At 38.3% G+C, this 22,380-nt stretch overlaps 1 protein-coding gene across 1 annotated transcript in view; it reads left to right on the top strand.

Moving 5' to 3' along the window:
• LOC122867349 (cadherin-related family member 1) overlaps nucleotides 1-22,380 on the top strand; it is a 102,611-nt gene that overhangs the window by 17,755 nt on the left and 62,476 nt on the right. Inside the window, exon 4 of the mRNA XM_044178032.1 lies at nucleotides 8,477-8,507. The gene's annotated coding sequence lies outside the window, so the exon portion shown is untranslated. The remainder of the gene's footprint in view (nucleotides 1-8,476; nucleotides 8,508-22,380) is intronic.

The following is a 22,380-nucleotide window of genomic DNA, read 5'->3' as shown; positions in this document are numbered from 1 at the left end:
AGAAATCAAGTTAGATTACCTTATTTGTCATTTATGCTTCTCATTACACACAGAGGCATCCTTGTAAATAGGCTGCTGCTGTTATATGAAACAACATCAGTTGACACCCCATAAAACATATATAACGTGTTAACAAGAGATATAAACAAGGCCAGCTGTTGAATTATCTTTGACTATCCTAAAACTGTGTTTGTGATCAATTAAGGCTCAGTCTCACAATTTCACATTGAAAACAGGATGTCTTCTGTTACCAATCTAATAATAGTAATGCATATGGCGAGTGTTTTGATTAACATAATGGAAAAATAGCCCACATAATTTATCTTCTAAGTCCGAGGGAGAGAGAGCCAGATTGGAGCCTGAGGACTCAATCCACCTCAACATATGCTGCCATTGTAAGTCTCTGAATGTGGAGTATCTCAAGCCTCGTTCCCATGATATTTATTGAAAAACATTTGACTTCATGAGCTGCATACTTAATGAATGCCTATCGATGCTGCGGCTTAGCAGATGAGGCTATAATTCTACATATAAGTATCGCAATCACACGTGCGTCTGTAATGTTGTTTCTAATTGTGATCTATTCTAATTTCTGTTTGTCTGTCCTGGACTGAGGCTGGGTAAAAGACCGGTGTGCACCACCATTTACATTGTTAATTTGCAAGCTATTTTAGCAAGATATACTAGCAGTATAGTAATTTATTTCCTCTTGAAGTGAACATTTCCTTTTTCTGTCCTAACCAGATTTTTTCAGGTACAATAAAAGAGAAATAATTCCTGATCTGTACGGTTGACAGCTGGTCAACTTAATAAATGAACGTTTTCTACTTGCTATTGAGATTTAGCTTCTAATATCGGTCAGCTGTGTCAATCCACCTGCCATGTGGCAACTGAAACTGCCTCTACTGGATAGGAAGGCATTTTTTGTATTAACTGTTTATATACTGTAAATATACAGCTCCAGCCTGATGCAAGCTATGACTGAACAAAAATACCTGCACCGATGAAATCCCTCTTTGCTACACCTTGCTGTAAGGGAGATGTTGATGTCTGGTCAAGCTCCAGTTTTATACCCAGCAAAAGACAAACATAATTCGAATGCATTGCCTGGCTTATCTTATCTTGTAAGTTGAAAAACAAAACCTTGGAAGTAAATCTCATTCATATATTTGTCTGAAACTAAATCTGCAGTTGCTACTTAACGCTAGTCCATTGGTTTTGTCTGAGTGATTCACCTATCGGAGGAAAGTTAAATGTATTCCACTGATTGTCTAGCTGCAAGGAAAAATCCATCTTGGAGCATCCTGCGGCTGCTGGGCCTTTTTATTGACATATCAGATGGGACATTGGAGGAGAAATTGGCCTCATTTGTTTCTCATGTCACCTTAATGGCAGATCTCTTTCAAGGGGCAAAGAATTGACAGACCCCCGGTCTCAGTGAGCAAACAGCCAAACCTAGTTTATTGGTTTCCTCTTGCAAACACTCTGCCTAATGTGGCTGGCTAGATCAGCCTCCAAAGTTGAAAAGATCCCCCAGAAAATATTAATCAAGTCCTCTGACTGATTGTCTTTACATGATAAATTATCTGGAAAGGGACAGTGTTGCTATAGCCCAGGGACATTTATCACACACATAGGCTGAGTTGGGATTCCAGGAGAGAAACGACTGTGCTGACAGAGTAGAAGGGTCAATTAGACATTTTCAGTGGGGATGACTGTATATAGCATCTCAGGAACAGTGATAAGATGTTTGAAACTACATTGTGTTTGAGCTAGCAATGAATGACTTGTTTCACAGTAAGATTTCAGATGTTGCCCAGCCAGCTTCAGGTATATCTTCTACGGTTGTTATCCACTAACTATCATCATTGTCAATACTTTTACCAATCATTTCCCTCTTCAGCAGCATTAGCGTCTTGTTTCCAGGCTTGATTGAAGTTTCTGTGCGTCACTTGGAAGTGAACAGGTGTCAACCTAGCACAGGCACCTCGCAGATGGCAGCATAATTAGCATTGATTCTGGCAGGCTTTCACAGGCCAGGGTCTAGATGGCCGTGACGACCAACTAACCTTCCCACCTCTTGATGGGCTACCTCTGGGACAGATCGAAGCTCATTTTACTCCTAGAGTGGTGCACACTAAAGGACTTAGTAACACACACCATCTGAGGCACACAAATCCTGCTGTATAGCCTCTGAGAGAAACAACCGACAGTGTAAAAATGCTCTTTAGTTAAGTAAAATAAACCACGATTAGTGCTTTAGCTTATCTAAAATAGTAATGACTTCTGTTGAAACTTATTTTCTGTTGAAATTTATTTTTAATTTTTTTTAATTTGGGCTGCAACTAATGATTATTTTCATTATCTAATACACAATTGATTGTATGATCTGTAAAATGTCAGAAAATTGTGAAAAATTCCCATCACAATTCCCCAAAGTCAACCAATTCAAATTGCTTGATTTATCTAACCAACAGTCCAAAACACCAAAGATATTCTGTTTGTTATCATCGTTAACTAAGAAAAACAGAAAATATTCACATATGAGAAGCTGGAACCAGAGGATTTTTTTGCATTTGTGCATTAAAATGACTTAAATGATTAGTTAATTATCAGAAATATTGCTGAATTTTTCTGTTGATTAACTAATTGATTAATCAACTAATCATTTCAGGTCTATTGTTGATCTTAGTCTAGATCAATTTAATGATCCAGAATATAGATTAATCTTAATCTAGATCGATCTATCTATCCTCTTATTAAATTCATTCAACATTCATATATGTATTTCATACATTTTAGACTTATTTTTACATTATTTTGTCAAGGATCTCAGATTTACTGAGACTGAATATCAGCAGCCCTCTAAGCAGAATGAATAAATTAAAGCACTGCACTAAGTGTATAAATATTGTATTATACAATGCTGATTTCCAATTGACAGGAGGATAAATTTCAAAAATGTGGCAGAATCCTTCAAAAGCGGACAGCAGGATTATTCTGTAAGTGTGTCAACGTTCATGCCTCAGTACGCCTCCTCTCGCTTGGTATTTGTATATTGCAGATTGTATGCGGGAAAAGGCCAGCCTCTGCACTTTGAAATGGATCTCATCTAATCTTATTTCACCATGTCAAATGGCAGCATGACATGCTGTTTTACTCCGTAACATTTGGTTGTAGTGAACCAGCTGACTGCATCTGAAGCGAGGAGTCCCCTTGTTATTATGAACCACTTGTAACGGTGTGTCTGTGGGGTTGTTGTCAGAGTCGGTGGGTCATGCAGACATGTTGGTCACTAATATAATACACAGAAAATTGCTTCTGCGGCAGACATTTGTCGTTTGTTTTCATTCTTGTATTTCAGTGTGTTCAATCCATTACAGAAACATAATCTGAATCGGTAGACAAATTTGCACAAATACCTTTTAATAACATCCAGTGTAGCTTCAATATGGAATCATAGCAATCTAAATGTCTTTATTATAGCAACCAAATGGCAAACGCAAAACACACATCAGTGACTCATTATAGTCAGTAGCAATAATATAATTGATGATCTCCAGTGCATTTTTCAGCTTTCACCTGAGTCTTTTCCCCCAAATACTGTCAGCAGTCAGTCTTTAACAATGAGAACCACCCATGCTGTATACTGCTCTGGTCAGGTGTCAGGATTCATTATATTTGGCTTAGATTTGCATAATTCAAGAGGCATCAAATTAAATTTGCATAATTCCTTTGATTACACTTGTTATTAAATGTGAGTGACATTGATTTACAAAATGGCCTGATATAAGGTTAATGGCTGATGTCACCTTCTTGCGCCTCTGTCTTTTCTCAATTATCTTTGCTCAGTGTGTCATTTATGTTTCTATATCCTTAAGTAACATGGCCTTCTACTGTATGCATCCCTGCCTTCACCTCTATACATTACACTGCCTCTGTGCTTGAACTACCCTCTTATACCAGGTTTCTGTAATTATGTAAGGCAAAAAGTAATTTAAATAGGATGAACAGCCATAACATTGGTGTGCCCTGGCCCAGTTAAGCACATTTACGTGGGCCATTATTGACAGACGGCTAAGTGTCATTTGTCAAGGAAGGAAGAATTGACAGGGCTAAGAAACAGGGTGAAGTAACGGTCAATCAGACCTACTTTACAGTCATAAGGGGGAAAAGCGGCCATCTCCAGTGTTTCATTTTCTTCTGGGTGGAAGCGTAAGATCATAATACCTATTTTCATAATAATAACAGCCTGTAGGCTACAAAATAAGAAGAAGGCCTTACTCTGTGTATCTGTGCATTGCCTGTCAGAGACAGAGGGGTTTCAATCTCTTTTTCATTTCATCCTGATAGCTCTGCCTTTTATTACCGAGGGACAGGAACGTTTCCTGAGGTAAAAAGGAGTGCACATTCCCAAGATAAAGTTGGAGGTTTACAGCTATTTCCAGCCATAATGTATTATTCCGTTAAAGCAATGATCAGGTAGTGTTGGATGAATGGGAGATGTTCAGCACCATTACTGCCTGGCACATCAGTGAGGCATTATTACATTATCGCTGCTCTTTAGTAGGAGATTGGGTGTGTGACCGGGTTCTGAATACACTCATCCCGCTCTCCACGGCGTAAATTGCAGATTGGCTCATTGACTTCAATGATAAAATGTAAAAATTGCCAGTAAAGAGAACATAGACTCAGGTTACTCCTTAGCTGTTTGTCAACGGCAGATGTGACTCAGTTGGTGCAGAGCATGTTAAAGAGTTCCATCTCCCAGAAGTCAATGTCATTTATGCCTGAAACTGCTAAAGCAATAGCTCATCTTGTCTCTTGTGTGTCATACTACACTGCCTTTGTCTCAGATTAAAATTTGCTCAGGTGGTGGGCTAAAATCCTAAAATGTCACTTATATCATAGAGCAAAGATTTACTAACAGATGTAACCAGAATATGTTGAAAGGGAAAAAAAGACACTTTCAAATTTACATGATTCAATATTTAAAATTAGATACACTAAAGTGCTGTTTCTGTTCAGATCAAAAGAAAGTTGTGATGTACTCACACAAATAATTCACAATTATAACACATGTCACTAACATCTTTAGGATAATATGTGTTTGATAATTGACAGCTAATTAATTAAATAATGCATCAACCATCCATCCCACAGACCATGTGTTCAATGTGCGCTTTAGTGCCACATCAAAAAAAACCCTGAAAGCATTATTATTCTGCTCATTAGACCTGGGCAGGTTATTCTGGCAATGGATACCGCTGATGTTATTTCTCATGACACTCTAGAAAAGCATTAATCCATGATAATTACCTTGGAAGAAAGCAAATAAAGACAAACTAATGGTGGGGTTGATCATCAATTGCAAACATTTGACTCAAATGCCCTACATTTTTATGCAGGAAGTGTCTAGTTGCGGTGTTTCTGCTTGGAATGCCTTTTTAAGTGTATATTATCCTGTCCTTGACTGGGGAAGTGCTAGGAGAAATCATTAAAGCAAATTAGACTATTAACATCCTAAAGAGCATTTATCTTGTGGATCAATAGGCTCTCATCTTCTTTAGAGGACCCTTTGGTGTCCTAAATCCATTATGAGCCAGATTATGAGGATAGTCAATTCATTACATGCAGATAGGCCAATAATTATTGACACCACGGGTACCAATAATAATTTCAAGCACATATCTTTTGTAACTTTTAAATATTTTTTTAAAAACTAAAAGACAAGCACATGTACTGTTTTGAATAAATGTAAATGACTAAACGTCAGCTGAATTCATTAAAGTTTTCACACAATCTCAGGAGAATTCAGCCGTTCACTGAAGAGGATATTTAAAGCATCCTCTCAGAAAAAAAGAGTCTCTTGGCATTGATGCACTTGTCGTAGATCAAGCAACACTTCACCATATGATTTTTCCTGCTTTGCTGACTGCGTGTGAAGATGCCATACACCAGGAATGGATTGGATCTGCAGTCTACCATCACAAGATCTGTGATGCTCTAATCAACACACAAGATGTTCAGACATTTACAATTGCATCATTTTACAGCACCCTGCATGTGACGTCACGGCCGCCTCATTTATGTTTGCACAAGCTAACACTTGTGTCTCTTGGATTTGTCATCAAGAAAAATTGACACATACATGTGTTTTGTTACTCAAATTGTTATTTTAGGTATTTATTTTGTGTCAAATATGCATTTAAACAAGTAGAAAGAAAAGTAGGAATAATCAGATGTCATGTGGCCTACGAGTCAACATACACAAATCAACAGATCAGCCACCTTTGACATGATGTTGATTTGATGAACATGATGTGGTACCATTATCTCTCCCCGAGCCTTCGTCAGTATGTTGACCAAGAAGGGTATTGTTCAAAACCCATAAATCTCACCCCCTTATGCCGTGCCAATAATAGCCCTAAATGGGAATAAAATGACTTTCCTTTTTTCATCAGTTGTTATGCTAAAAACTGTAACCCTAAAGTGACCGCTGCCACACATAATATGCTACACCGTTTGTTGTGCGCTGAAAAGGCGAGCGGGAGATCCTTCTGTTCCCCATATGGCCCCATTGTCTTGGTAATGCCGTACAATGCGCCCCCTCCAGAGCATGCTCTTGGCCCTGCTGGTAGAGAATAAACTGTTGGTTTCACAGAGGCGAGCAGGAGGCCCGTGGACACAGAAGTGTGTAAGATGTGGGGGCTCCCATGTGCATGGCCTGTCGATTCCACCCCACGGCCTGCGACAAGCCAGCTGAAGAAATGAAAGTGTTCTCCGAGCACTGGAGGAGGAATTCTGCACCACAGCAGGATGTGTTTGAAAAGTTTGTCAGAAGTATTTTCTTGGCTTGTAATTACAAACAGGGAAAGTGCACCAGGTGCAATGTGTTGAGTTCCTAGTTAACAGCCTATTGTTGCTGTTTTGGATGGATTATATTGGTGATCCCTTCCATTGTCACTTGTTTTTGAAGTACGATTTGGTGACTCACTCCCTGTCACACAAATTTCAGGTCCAATTTTGAAATTCAATGTCAATCAATTAAAGCAGCCATGAATTTTGCATTGATAACGATGTAAAAATAAAATGGAGCAACGTGTCAACTCTTTAGATTAATTTAAAACATCATTTTTGATTTGTGCTTTTAGACACACTCCATCAACAAATAATTACAGCGGCCTCCAACAAATAATTGTAAATATTTTAATTTATTGATTCATTAGCTATTGGCACAGCAGTAGAGCATTACTAAAGCTGCATGCTTTGTATGGGCTGTGTGAATATTCCCTCCATAGCTTCCATTGTCTGGCCCCTGGTAGCACTGAAGCTAAAGTAATCAGTCAAGGAGTTGCTGAGTAGACAACAACCACACACAAAAACAGACCATTAAAACACTAACTGACCTTACCAGAGTACTGTCACATTTTAGCTGCTTTTTCAACATACACTTGGCAGTATACATGTAGAGCTGCAGCTATCGATTATTTTTATTATCGATTAATCTATTTTTTTTCTCAATTAATAATTTAATTTAAAAAAATGCTAGAAAATTGTGAAAAATGTCCAGTTTCTCAGAACCCAAAGTGATGTCTTCAAATGTATTTTTTTGTCTGACCAACAGTCCATAACTGAAAGATATTCAGTTTATTATTGTAGAAGATCAAGAATACATTCACATGTGGAACCAAAATTGAAGCTGTAGAAAATAAATGTTTGACATTTTCGTCAGTTATCAAAATAGTTGCAGATTAATTTTCTGTTGTAAAACTAATCATTCAGCTCTATATACATGTATGTTTGTAAGTGAAAAACCCGTATTTGTGCATATGCACCATGCAAAGCTTATGATGTCTTGTGTTCGTTTTTTTAACCCACTAGCCTACTGGCCTTTTGTTGTTCTTTTTTCTGTCATTCCTCCTTTGTGTCTTAATAAACAGTTGGCCAGGACATTAATAAGAGCACAGTGGAGACTTGGACCCGGGAGTCTGTGTGGATGGAGCTGGAGGCTTTGGGAATGTAAGGGTCACCTGGTCAATGAATATGAAGGCCCCTCTTATTATAACTTTGTCAATGACAAATAACAAACTGTTGGTATATCAAATGCTCCGTTGTATCATTTTGTGGAGGACAAGGGAAATTTTAAGCTTGGCTGCCTGTACACTAGCCTTTGAGCTGGCCCTGGAAAAGCTGTTTGTTTGACCCTAAGGAGTGAGAATTGACAAAGCAAGCCGGGAGCATTTGTTTCATCTGTTAAGCCATAGATTGAAAATGATTTCCCAATGCCCTGTTTGAGATCCCCGTGAAGGGGGTCATCAATTATTTCCTGATACGTGACACAATATTGTACCTATTTTACTGACCACTGCTTTCTGGTTGGTCAGATAGCATCTCTTTTATCAGCCCATTATTGATGGTGAATGGAAGCACAGTAAACAGACCTGTGGGTTTATTTCTACTTTCTCTCTTCCAGGGTGCAGCAGCTCTTCAGGATGAGGAGTGAGGTCAGTAACACAGAGGATGAAAAAGATACCAAAAATCACAATAGCAATCTTGTATAAATGTATATTTGTCCTATTGCACAAATACAGTTAGAGCTGATTAGTTGATTAATCAATTAGGTGTTCTGCAGCTATTTGGATAATCGATTAATTGTTTCAGTAATTTTTCAAGCAAAAAATTCACTGGTTCCAGCTTTTCAAATGTAAGGAACTTGCTGCTGTTTGCTTTGTCATATATAACAGTTAACTGAATATCTTTGGGTTTTTCGTCTGTTGGTTGGACAAAAGAAGACATTTGAAGACACCAACCTGGACTCTGGGAAATTACACTTCACTATTTTCTGACATTTTATAGACAAAATGATGAGTCGATTTTTGTAAGAAAAATGCCTCCAATTGTAGTAAAAACAGACTAATACCTTTTTACTCAACCCATTTCTATACACATACATCACACAAAAGAAGAAAAAACACACCTAGAACAATTGCGAGACATTCATATACAATAAAACTCTTTTAGGCAATGCTGTTTAATCTTCATTTTGCTGGTAGAACTGTGAGTCTGCTGAAAGCACACTGTTTTTTTGAGCAAATGGAGTTCTAAATTGCTTTTTTTAAGTACCATGCGCCAGGGTAATGTCTAGAGGTACCGACACAGCATTCCGGTGGCAATGATTTATGGTGTGGGGCAGCCACAAATTGACTTGTATGCAAGAAATGTAAATGGAAGTGGGACATTTGATGGAGAAGCTCATTTCCAACCTTAAATGTTTTAAATTAACCACACAAACTCACAAGGCAAAATGTTAATGGGCATTTTTCACTTTTTTCCCCTTCATTCTTTTCCCCCCCTTAACTTAATCTACATTACCGGTCAATTTATTATACAAACAGTAATGTTGCTCTAGATTTGCAGGGATCAATGGATTTGACAAAGGGGATTCATTTCAGGAAATAAACCTTTGAAATTAGCCAGGGAATGAGGTAAATATCTGAAATGATATATGTTTAGCGCAGGACAGTGTAAATTACATAAAGGTGCAACCAGAACAAAGGAAGCCAGAAACAGACCAACAAAGACAGCAGTGCAAATTCACTCATTCCTCAACCAGGTTGTTTAGCACACATTAGACTGCAATACTGAAATACTACTATATAATCTAATGTCATTGTTTTAGTCATACTGTAACTAGGGTTCATACACAGTACAAAGGAACATTTTTTGCGAATCCTGATGTATAGATTACTACTTAGCTGCCTTGTGAAAAATATGAAATCTGTATTTAACTTTTCATTAGAACTGAGGATCACAACTTTCAACCTTTTTTTGGGGGGCATAATTTATTCATCATACATGAGACTGTAGCTGGATAACAGGATGGAGGAGTGAAACGTGGAATCAGTGGTGCCCTCGGGCTGAAGAAGAAGTGGCCTAGAGGGAGAAATTGTTTTCTAATAACAAGAGCTTCTGGTCCCCCGAGGGACAATTACAATGTTAGCTCCCCTGTCAGAGTAAAAGCCGCTTTCAAGCTGCTCCTTTCATAATGCTATCATGTTTGCCCCTGAGATATGCCCATGGTCTTCATGTCTCTGTCTCTTTATTTCTCTCTATCACTATTGATTGAGGGGCCATTTATATTCGCAGTAGGGGGTCTTAATTATGAGTGTGAGTGAGGCCAGCCAAATAGGGCTAAGTGCTAACAGGGGGCCAATGCCTCTGCCACAGGGCTCTTTACCTATTTAACATTCAGTGCCTTACTCCATGATCATTGGCAGTACACTTATAAAATCAACGTTGCTCAGTGGAATAATAACAGTTTTTGAAGTGGCTTCAGTTAAGCATGTAAGCACGACAAAAACTGGGGTTTTGTTTGGTACAATTGGAAAGCAATATATATGTTATCTCACAGGGATTGCTATATGACACCATTTTTGAGCAGTTATTTACAAAAAACTGTATTTTTCTTGTAATTAACAATCATGCTTTATTCTGGTTGTCATTTAAATCTTTTTCTGCATGAAAAACTCTTGTGGTTTGTTTAAACACTCCTATTCGAGAGAAAATACTTATTGCTTCCATGTTTTTGAAGTATGGTCTTTATAATGTGCCTGTGCTGGATTATCTACTGCTAAGTGAAAATATTACAAAATTCACATCCATTTGCTCTTTTTGCGATATGGCAGTCCCCACGAGAATAGCAACGTTGAGACTTTGCCTCCTCTTTAATTTTAAATCCCCTTATGCAGTTTGACAAACTGAGACCATCCAGCCAGTAAATGTTCTGGGTGAGTGTTAAGTCTCTACATTTCAGTCAATCGTGGAAATGAGCTCAAGAACAGCTCCCAATATTTTGGTAGCTTCAATCTGTCGATCACACATAAAAAAATAAGCCTTTCATTTTACCTTTTAAGGCTTCTCGCAGTACAAATTCTTCCTTAAATGACAACTGGCAGGAAGAACGGCTGAATACTTCTTATTACTCAGTGTGTGGATGGCATTTACTTGTTCACTTCATTCACTGGACTCTTAAATGTGGTAACAGCTTTGATTAAGAAACATCTTTCACTTTCACTAGTCGCTGTTTGAAATACCCGGATTCCTTTTTGACATCTGACCTTATAGAAGACTGAGAGCGTTTGGGTTCAAGGCCTCTCTCTGTGTGGCAGCGCTCAGTGGTGTGGCCACCATGGTTGAGGCGGTGGTTTAAGGTTCACGTGGTGCCTGGCTCATAGGCCTCTGTATCTGCAGTCGCTGACAGGAGGACATTGTGTTCCTCTTTTTTTTCCGCTTTAACCAGTCAGCCATGGCTTACATGGTTTGTTGTGGCCCCAAGATCAGAAGGAGGAAGCTGAATAATGTCTTCCTATTCTTTAAGGGGAGGGCCACGGTTGGTTGATTATAGAATAGCTTTGACAGACCAGAGGGAACTAGGGCTTTTGTCCAATTCCCCACACAAGAAAGGTAAGTTCAGAAAGAGCTTGGGTTGGCTTTTTTAAGCAGATTCTGGCTGGCCTACTCCTCATCATGCCATCATAAACTTATAATGCCTTCAGGGACTCCCACCTATACAGGCTGTCAAAGGACAGGCAGCACCACTCACACTCTTAAAATAAGGCATGAGTAACTTTAATCCAAGGCCAGCATGAAGCGAATGAATGAATTTAGAGTTCAGACAAAGAAATGTTAATTATTTATCGCATTAAATGTTGCTATAGAGGCAGATTAAATTTCAATACATTTTTAATTGTAACTATGTTTAAATCATTTTTTTTACTACTTTAATTTGTGGTTTTTAGATCACTGACTAAATTCTATTCCTATGCACATGTGCAACGTGTGTGACCACACACACGCACACAAAAACCCACAATCCAGACAGACTGTGAGAATTAGCATTTCTTTCAATGTAACAAGGCCCAATATGTTTCCAGAAGTGCTGCCATACTGAAACAAGTCCCTTTACAAAACAGAGCCTGAGGGCACAGGGCTGACTCCTGGGACCCTGGCCTCCACGGCCTATTTGTTCAGCAGAATCTGTTATTCTGTCACAGCAGGCCTGTCACAAGTGAAATCATTTAAATGTCCAATCCTGTATTTAAGCAGACCGTCTCACCACGAGCAGATGAGCGGCACTCAGAATTTATAACCAGACATATCAAAGGATAAGCAGAGCAGTGTGCAACCTGGTGAAGCAGTGGTCCTGTGGGAGCTGATTTAGTGGCTCTCTCCCTTATGCAAAAATAACAAACAGCCTCTCATAATGAATGCCCTGGGTATTCCTCATTGTAAATTTAAATTCAGTACTAACTTTACAGTAAATGTGATGAAGGGTTCTTAATACCACTCATTATCACTAACTCAATAATCAAAAAGTTGCTCCTACTTTTAATCCATTGCAGTTATTATTATTTCTTGTTTTCACCAATAATTTAATATCCAACACAAACAAAATAAAAATCAGAAATTCAAACTGCTCTGTTTGCTAGGTTGCTAAGTGGGACATAGTGGACAAAAGGGTTCAGACCACCAAAAGCAGTTTGATGTTGGTGTGTAATGGACCTGTCAACTCTGATGGATTTTCAACTCTGCTGTATTGTTTGTCCCCTACAGACAATGGAAAGCTAAGGAGACAGCCATGCAGGTCTGTCTGTGTGGACAGCACAACTTGATCAATAGTAAATTTTTATCTGCAATTGGACCAAAATATATAATTGCATGAAGCAAATAGGGGAAATACGATGCAGACTGCTCTTAGGGTGATTTCTCATAAACATAAAAGCTGTTTGGAGGATTATAATCAATGGTGCAACACGACCCACCACGTTGATGATGGACTATCATTACAGATTGTTCTCTGTGAGTAATGGGACTGAAGCAAAAACAGATAATGCGGTTCAATAATATATTTACAGAATTTGTGAAGAGAAAGAAATGGGAAAATCTCTGAGTAACCCAGAGGCTAAGGCCTTAATTAGAACTTGCCAGAATAGGGTGGATGTCACAAGATCACAACAGAGACTCCAGTAAGTCAGAGCTGGTCATTGTCTATTTACAGTATGCATAGTTGTGTCATATTTGAAACAGAAGTGCCTCTCAGCCCCCTAATGTTGGGTGTAGACATTAAGATCGATGATTTGTTTATTAGATTTCCAATCAAAATATAATGGCTTTGAAGCATTAGCTGCTGTAGGGTAGATGTGGCTGAGTGTGTCTGCTGAAGAGCCCCCCACCCTCCTGATTTCTTAGCTCTTCCTCTGAGTGTAAACAGACCAGAAAGAGAATTAAAAGAGGTTGTATTGCTGTGTGCCATGCCACTGTGCAATTCCCGAGAGATAAACATTAAGCAAAAGGCAGAATGGCTGTGTTTTTTTTTCTTACAGTCATAAAAGACCCCACCCTCTGAGATTGTTATTAGCCAGGATCCCGGGGAATGTCATATTAACAATGAATGTCTGGTAGTGAGGGAGATTGTTCTAAGTATGAGCCCGGCAGGGAGCTCTCTTTAACTCTAATTCACATTGGAATCAGATCGCCCTGCTAAGATCTCATCAGCGTTATTACTCCAGTGCACAGCCACTTCTCCACTGTCCATGTATGTCCTACCGAGGCAGGCCTCTGCCATCACATTATGTCATTACCACTCCCTTTCTCATTTCTTATAACCTAACCTAATGGTGATCAGTTTGAAGGTGGTGGGGTAGTGGGTGGCATAAATAAACCTTTTCTACTTTTGTTTCTCTATTTTGTCACAATTTCGCAGACAGATAAAACCTAAAAACAGATTCAATATATTGCCCCTTATTTTTTAAATTTTCACAGTTGTTGTTCATAACAGCTGGTGAGCAGGTCTACCAGTAGTTTGTTTGAAATAAATACCCACCATGGCAGGCAAATAAAAGAGCGCCACTTAGAGAGAATTAAACTTCATGACCAGAAAACCCACAGAAGAAGACTTCACAGTACTGGACAGCAATGATGGCTTCGCACTTATATAAGTACTCAACTAGTGAGTACTGAAAATATATAAAACATATACAGTACTTCAGCTAAGGGTGCACAATTCTCTTAGTTATTTAAATAATAGAAGATATACACTCAGTTGCCAGTTTATTGGGTACACCCAGCTAAAACTAATGCAGTCTAATACAACAGTCTTGTGATAAATCCTACCTGCATGAAGATTGTAATGTTCAGCTTTTCTTGAAACTGTCCTCTCAGTTTAACACCTCTCTGTATAATGCAATACAGTTCAACAGCACCACAAACTACATCCTCCAAAACGACCATACAGTTGAATCAACCTCTAAAAGAAAAGGTTTCAACAAAAACTGAACATTATAACCTTCATCCAGGTAGGATTTATTGCAGGACTGTTGTATTGGACTGCATTAGTTTTAGCTATGTGTACCTAATAATATAGGTCTGCTCAAAATACACATAGTGATAGAAAATAATGCGGACGGTCTGATGGTGCCCATGATATTTGGTGAATACCTAAATCCTGTCTGGGAATATTAGGGCTTTGTACAAGAAAAGATTGTGTAAAATCTCAAGAGAGTCATGTTGTTGTAGCGCCACCTATAGGCACAATGCCATCAAGTTTGACACGATTGCTCAGAGTTGGAAGTGTGACTAATTTCTGAAACTATTAGTTAAATAATAATAATTGATACATCGTTCTGACATTTAATAGACAACTTGATTAATCCATTAATTGAGAAAACAACAGAATAATTGTTAGTAGCAGACCTTTTGCTAATAAAATGTAACAAAAGTAAAAAAGGAATCTTGCAGAATATCACTTTAATACAATATCACTGTAAGATTGCATCTAATGGTATATAGTTCATCGTGGTATCAAAAATGTGTTGGTGTGATGTACAACTGAGGTTTTTTTGTGCTCTGTAGCATAGTAAGGCAGTAATGACATGCAAACTAGAACTTAATACTAAAATAAGTTGTTCATACATGTGAAATGCGCTTGCTAAATAAAAGCAAAATCTTACTGAAACTTTAATTTTTATTCCAATTTATAGTTAACAGCAACTTCATGCAAAGCAGATGTACTGTATTTTGCACTGAGACCCTGTGGGGAGACTTCACTGTAGAAACCAAGAGGACTCTGGTTGGGTGTAATGTGTTTGGTATTGGCTAAGAGACTGAGGGGGTCGAAGACTTCACTTGTTTTACTCAGATGAATTGGACAGCCTACTAGAAGCGCAGAGGCTTCAGCATCTTGATAGCAAACTTGATAGAGCAATGGGCCGTGGTGGCACTGAACATAGGCTTACATCAATAAAATGCAGCGTACTGTGTATACAGTATATATCCAACGAGATGTGTATTCAGTTGAAACCATTAAAATGCTGAGAGAACCCTATAGCATAAATGAAATTGTTGTACATACTCACTGGGCCCTGACCGACAAAATGGAGTGCAAATGTTAAGTACTGCTAGATGTAAAGTACAAACACATTATGGGCAGGTATTAGCTTATATAACACTGCAAAGCAGAGAAGAATGTGAACAGTCCTTGCACTGCTGTAGCTCACCCCAAAAAATATCAAAGTTTATTATTGTTTTCTGAAAAAAGTAGAAAAATTGGATATCATGTCATGACATTTAAGAGTAAGCAGAGGGTTGTGCTTCATGCATTGTAAAGCAGTCATGTTTTATTGTCTTTTTTTTCTATTTGCATATATATAAAAATATTTTGGACCCCTAAGGACTTCATTTGTTCTACATTTTCAGCTTTCAGGAATACATGGAAACATAATCAGCAAATTAAGTATGATGCAAACATGTTTTAGGTACTCTACAGACTAACTTCATGAGGAACAGCTTATAATTGTATATATTAACTGAAAAAATACAATCTTTATATAATCAGGCAGACTTTAATTTTCACTGTTTTTGCTAGACTAATTTCTAAGGTTTGAACAAATGTAATCTTATTTTATCATGTTTTATCAAATCATGTCTGGCAAATCTGCCAGACATTTTTGTGCTATATAGTATGTCAATCAGGCATATATGATAACTCTAAGTAACATGTAAGTTATGTTTTTTGCTTTAACAAGTGGAATTATGGTCTGTTTGACAACTGTGTTTGACAACCTTGGTGGCATTAAAACTGAGCCACATGTTGTCATTTAAAAATATACTTCAAACTTTGCCATACTCTTTAGTCTTTAGTCTTGAAGGGGGAATGCTCACTGATTTGTTACCACTCAGCAGTACTTTTCCTCTTAATGAATTTTTAATATCCTTAATGACAGCAGAAGAATGATGTCATTAGGAGTGGATGTTTGGAAAACGCTGACTTGAACTCTTTTGGACGACCATTTTTATAATGATTTAATATAGATTAACGCCCCATAGTAATGAGCAGTTTGGCTTTGAGGGGGGCAACCATTTAAAGTAAGACCCCACCATTCATTTGCCTGTACACTTTGAAAACTTCAGAGGTTTTTTTTTGATCTATCACTCATTCACTTAAGTTTTTTTGTTGAGTGACAGTGCTTTTGATTAGACATCAATATCATGTAAGAGTTTACAACTAATAAGGTTATGGTATAACACTGATTCAATCATGGAGTCATGTTTTCAAAGAGTACACTTAAACAAATAGTGAATTCAGTTTCCATCTCAGAGATGGAGTCACACACATTTTCAGAATATCTGTGGCAACTATCTTCCTACAACTATCTACATCCACTAATGCCATGATCATCTCCAGACAGAGCAGTAATGCCATGGAGGCAGAGAATTAAGATTGTGTCCTCCTGGTAATTTACCTACTGGACCTTGTACGCTGGTGAAGTGTGAATCAATTTGTAAAGGATAGTTAAATTTCTATAACAACCTCCCCCTTCTTCACACTTGACTATCCCACATCAGCTATTAAAAATGAAAAGAAAAAAAAATCACGTGGCGTCTTATGAGGATGATCAAGGGGAAGGCCACTTGCTGGGAATGATAAAACGACTGGCTGCACTTTCACCCCTTTTTTTTTTTTTTGCTGAATGGACCGACCTCTCCCTCTGTGTACTGTATGTGTGTATGACAAGCACATGCATTAGGCCGAAAGATAAATAAACAAGCCCGGAATATAAAATGAATAAAACAAGAAGGAGGAAGCAGGCTGGCTAGGACACTGATATCCCTTGGCAAAATGTTTTATCATATTCAGCAAAGGAAGAGCCTTTATTTTATTGATTTAAAAAAAAAAATCCCAGAGGCACTAAAAGGAACAGGCAATGATTAATGTCCCTCTCAGAAAAAGAAATTATATGGAATAAATTAAACTACTGCGGCAGCAAATTGGAAAATAAGGATGTAAATGAGGTTTGAATACTTAATATCTTATAAAGAAAAATAGTCAATGAGGCCCAAAAATGATGAGGGATTGCCAAAGAAACATAATATTAACTCTAATGACTGGGGCTAGATTTTCTGTACTGTCAGAATTTACCTGTCACAACTGATTTTCTGGCACAGATATGAAAAATGAGGGACAGTGTTTGAAGCAATTGAATGAACTCACCCTGTTCGCATTGGAAGAAATAAGAACAGAAACAGATGAAAGTGGCATTAAGGAAGTAAAATGTCTTCAGCTTTATCTTAATACTTGCTTGTATAACATTATACAGTACATCCATGTAAAAGCTCCAAATACTTTAAACAACAGCCTGAATGCTACATCTGTTGTAATGCAAGCAAATGCTTCAGTGTAATCACACATCAGCCTATTACCATAGCGTGCAGGTTAGTATGTGCATCATTGGAGTGCATTATGTTCATATAAGGAGCTCATGTTTATCACAGAATTCATCTCCAGGCTCCATCAAACCTAAGAGCACGTCTTTATGTTAATGCAAATGATCTGTGCTTGATTTATCCAGCATTATGACGTTTATTTTTCTCTCACTATCATCGGAAAAGGTCAAGCTGCTGAAAGACAGCTCCTGCTGTATTTGTCATTTGGACTCTTTTAGATCATCCTCATCAAATTCACATGCTCTCAATTAAGTCACAGCACAATCTGGAATCAGTCATTCCTCCAGCTATTGTTCACATTACAGTACACGCTGCACAATGCCAGCTAAATGAGAGGAAAGCCAAAAGCGAGAGAGAGAGATCTGTAGTACGCTATCAGTCGAAGTCGTTGTAGAGTTGGCCCCCGGTCCTCCCCATCCATCAGAGGTGGGGTAAAGATGAGAGAGTGAGACGGGGCCTGGGGAGTGGCAGTCGGGTGCTTGCATTGCACCCCATTACTTCAGATGGATAGCAGAGGGGTGCTCCACATTAAACACTGTTCCCTCAGTCGGAACCTTTAATTATAACTCCTCAGTATCACTTACAGCAGCCCAGCACAGATGTTAAAAACCTTTCGCGGCTTGGTTACCCCACCTTACTTAATCTCAAGAAGGGGTGAAGATACAGATGGCATATCAAGAGTCTGAGGATATGCTTGATCTCTGACAACAGAAGTGGTTTTCCTGTTGGGGAGGGTGAAGGTCTGTGTTTGTGTGTGTGTGTGTGTGTGTGTGTGTGTATGTGTGTGGTAACATGTTTAGGCATATTTTGCAGTGAGTCAAGTTGCAAAGTTGCCATAAAAACTGGTAAGGGGTAAATCAGAGCTCATACTGTCACCAAAGCGGCACAACCAATTCAGCAGGGAGCAAGACTTGTGCTTATAGGTAGGGAGGGTGCACTGTAAATCAGTGTGCCTATGAGCAGCTTTGTTTACATATTACACTCTTTACTCTAGTCTGAAGGGTTCAGCAGCCCTTACATCACCCAGCCTCTGTGTATGGCTCATAAAACTAAAGAAGGAATATAAAGCTGGTGTGGTTTGCTGCTTCAACACTGTTGTACCATCATTGTCAGAGTAGTACGCATGGAAACGTCAAAGAATATGTTGAATTATATCCCATTACACTATCCAAGCAAAGAAACAAAGAAAACAAGCAATGATAGTTATTTAATAACCGATTGAGGAGAGTGTGCTGCTACAGACTCAAAGGGGATCTGTAGTGTTCTCTAGAAAGTTGTTGCTCCTCATTAAAGGTATAATATGTAACTTTTTTCATATTAAAATGTCTCAAAATGACTAGATCTACGTTATATATTTTGTTGAGTTGTGTACTTACATTATCCCAAATGTTTCCAAAAATTTTCAAACCTAGAGAAATTCGTAATTTTAATCAAAGTAATGGTCAGTTGCCTTTGAATGGCGTCCCCTTTGTGTATGCATCAGCGTTGTGGTTGTCTGCCAGAAGCTGTCATAAAATGACTCTTTATCCAGTTTTAAGCCACATTTTTATGATAACACTTTGGATATCAGAGAAACAAGCTGAGTAAACGTTAGCGACAGCTCTGCTCGCAGCCTCTCCGGGACTTTCTTCCACCGAACAGCGTCGGCGAAAAACTGATTTTTAACGAACTGCTTTATTCAGTTTCACCGGTTTTAATCATGTGGTCCTTTGTTTTGGAGAGGAGGAGATCTCTGCGGATAATTCCCGGTAAAAACCTCCTGACGAAGAACACTGAAGGAATTCTAACCGGGCGAAGCTGACTGCAATGACAGCGATGGTGGTGAAGACAACAACTCCTATGATCCCATGTTACTTCACGACGTCATCAAACTACGTCTTTTGTTATTGTTTTGATGCGAGAGACCCCTAGCGGCAGACATTACATATTGTGCGTTTAAGAACGCCTGAGTGACCTGAAGAAGAAAAAATCCACCTTTTCACATTTTATTTAGAGAGGTTAATATACAGGATTCCTTTTTATTGAACTTTGGTGGGTGCTGTTGTACACCAACACACTCATTAAAAAGATTCTACAAGAATTACTTCTCACAGTCACCTGCATTAAATCAAGCAGGTAAACTCATGGGCAGAGAGCGGCAGTACATCCTACCTTTGCACTCAGATCACTGTGTTTGAATTACATTATACCACAGAGCACTACTGTATCTCAATGGGTAACCATTTAAAGGCTGTTACTGGGGTGCAATTTAAAGCAGTGCCTTGGCAAATTACCACACTCAACTGTGATACAATACTGCAGAAAAATACAAATCAGGCTTTGTTTGCTGCCATTACCACTCCATCCGCTCATCAAGAGGTCACTGCACACCTGCCTCTTGCATTTACGATAGCCTACTCATTTCAAAATGCAGTAAATTACATCTGTGTAATCTTGTAAAGCATGAGTTATTGCTGTCACCTTCAAGTTTGCAATCACAAAAACTTTGCAGTGTATTCCCACTCCTTTCACAACACCCAAATCAAAACACTTTTAAAGGTTTTACTTAATTGAACATCCATACTTAATTGTATTTACACTACCAATGTGGAGTTATATTGGATCAGTATCAAGGTCATAAAACTTGGTTGTTAAGTTAGACTTCCAGACATGTTGCTTGTGGCTCTCTCATCCAGCTGATTTTATTAAGCAGGATCTAATTAATTGACCCCTCTTATGCTCTTTTGTTGTCACGGGTTGTCTATAAAACACTGTCTTTGGAGGTGATTTTATATGGGCCAGAGAGTATTTGTGTCAACGTCAAGTCAGTCCTGGATACAAGGTGCCACACTCTAAAGGTTTGGTAAGTGTGATATCCTGACATGGAATCCATTTCCCTGAATCTATAAGCCTTGCCTGAGTGACTATGTATTGTGTGAACAGATAACTCCCTCACTCTCGCTCTCTCTCTCTCCTCTGTACAAACATTCATTGCTGATGGTGCATGCATGGTACCTGAGCAAACACACCAACAATGTGTTACAACAACTACATTTCAGTTTTGCCACGTTGCCACTGTGATGCAGATGAACTGTCAAAGTGTTTCACAATTTGTTCTTTAACATCAAAGAATTGCATGTAAACCCATGGGGCCTTTTGTGTTAAACTGCCAGTGCTTTCTGTTCTGACTATTACTTACTAAACAAGGCAGGTAAGGAGGGGTCACATTACACTACCCCAACCAAAGACCAATGCGATGAAACAAAAAAACAAACAGTTAAAGCCATATCTTGTTGGAACAGTCCTAACCCTAACCCTGCCTTTATATCTCAAGAATCTAATAATAAATGATCGACTAATTAATCTCGTATCCTGCAATCCAGGTCATAATTTACAGTAATGGTTTTGAACATGGTTTAAACTAAATACCTTTTCTCAATAGGCATTTTTATACAAATAACTAGCAAAGAAAAATGAAGCATGTTTTGGATGATGTTACTGTGCATTGTAATCACAGATATCATAAAACAACTGCATCATAATTATTCTCATAGTTCATGCTACCAGTGTATCTTGTGAATCTTCCATCAGCTCAGTAAGCTCTGTCATATGGTGGATATTTTGAACATAATAAAATACATAATCTGCAAGATGAAAACACCCGTGCAGCTATTGACTGATGTATTCTTGTTGTGGCACTGGTAATATTGTACACTGTGGAGGTGACTCTGCTGCACAGCACTGGAATAGAAAACTTAACTTAACAGACCTATGCATTAAACATATTGTAGAATACAGTGTAACATTCATCACTGTCAAGGACAGAGTTTGTATAAATTTAAATGCAGTGAAGCGTTCAGAGCATTTTTTTCCCTCCTTTTCCTTTGTCTATGGGTGGGAGTATATGTGTATCACTATCAAGCTGCCTTAGTTTTTGTAATACTGCAGAATTAAATATGAAGACTTCAACAGCATAATGTTCTTGTTTAGCATGGGTCATATTCAAATTATTTAACATTAGCTTTACTATTAGGGCTGGAATACTTTGTCTCAATGTGAAGTGAAGTCAGTTCAATAAAAACCCAAGCAAAAACAATTGCATTGAGATTTGTGGGAATAGCTTGTTCAAAGATGTAGCCTAGTTTAAAACCAATCATGGCCCCAAGTGCCAAATGTATTGGGAACCAAGACATGGCTGTGTAAGTGCCTGACAGTTTTAACATTAAAATAAATTGCCTAACCTTTCCAACATCCAGTGACAAAAACAGGAAAAATGAAAGATAATGGGTTATTATTCACTGAGGGATCCTATACATAATAATGATATCATCAATAATGGTACACTAGGGCTCATATACTAGGGCTCCTGTGGCTTAAAAAAACATTTAATGGAATTACTTATTTAGAATCATTAGTCCTAGTCCAGTCTTCAGCTACTCAAATGAAAAAGGGAGACAGTGGTGTATAAATGGAGAGAGGGAAAAGAGAAAGGGTGAAACAGAGAAAGAAAGGGACAAAGAGCAGGAGAATGTAACACGTTATAATTCTTTGAGGACTGTTTCCAACCTTCAGCCATGAGTCAATTTGCCAAATAACACAAACAGAACCACACAAAAG

Source organism: Siniperca chuatsi, linkage group LG20, assembly GCF_020085105.1.
Source record: "Siniperca chuatsi isolate FFG_IHB_CAS linkage group LG20, ASM2008510v1, whole genome shotgun sequence".
In the NCBI taxonomy this organism is placed as follows: Eukaryota; Metazoa; Chordata; class Actinopteri; order Centrarchiformes; family Sinipercidae; genus Siniperca; species Siniperca chuatsi.
The sequence above is the reverse complement of the archived record's forward strand: the minus strand, read 5'-3'. Positions and strand labels throughout refer to the sequence as shown.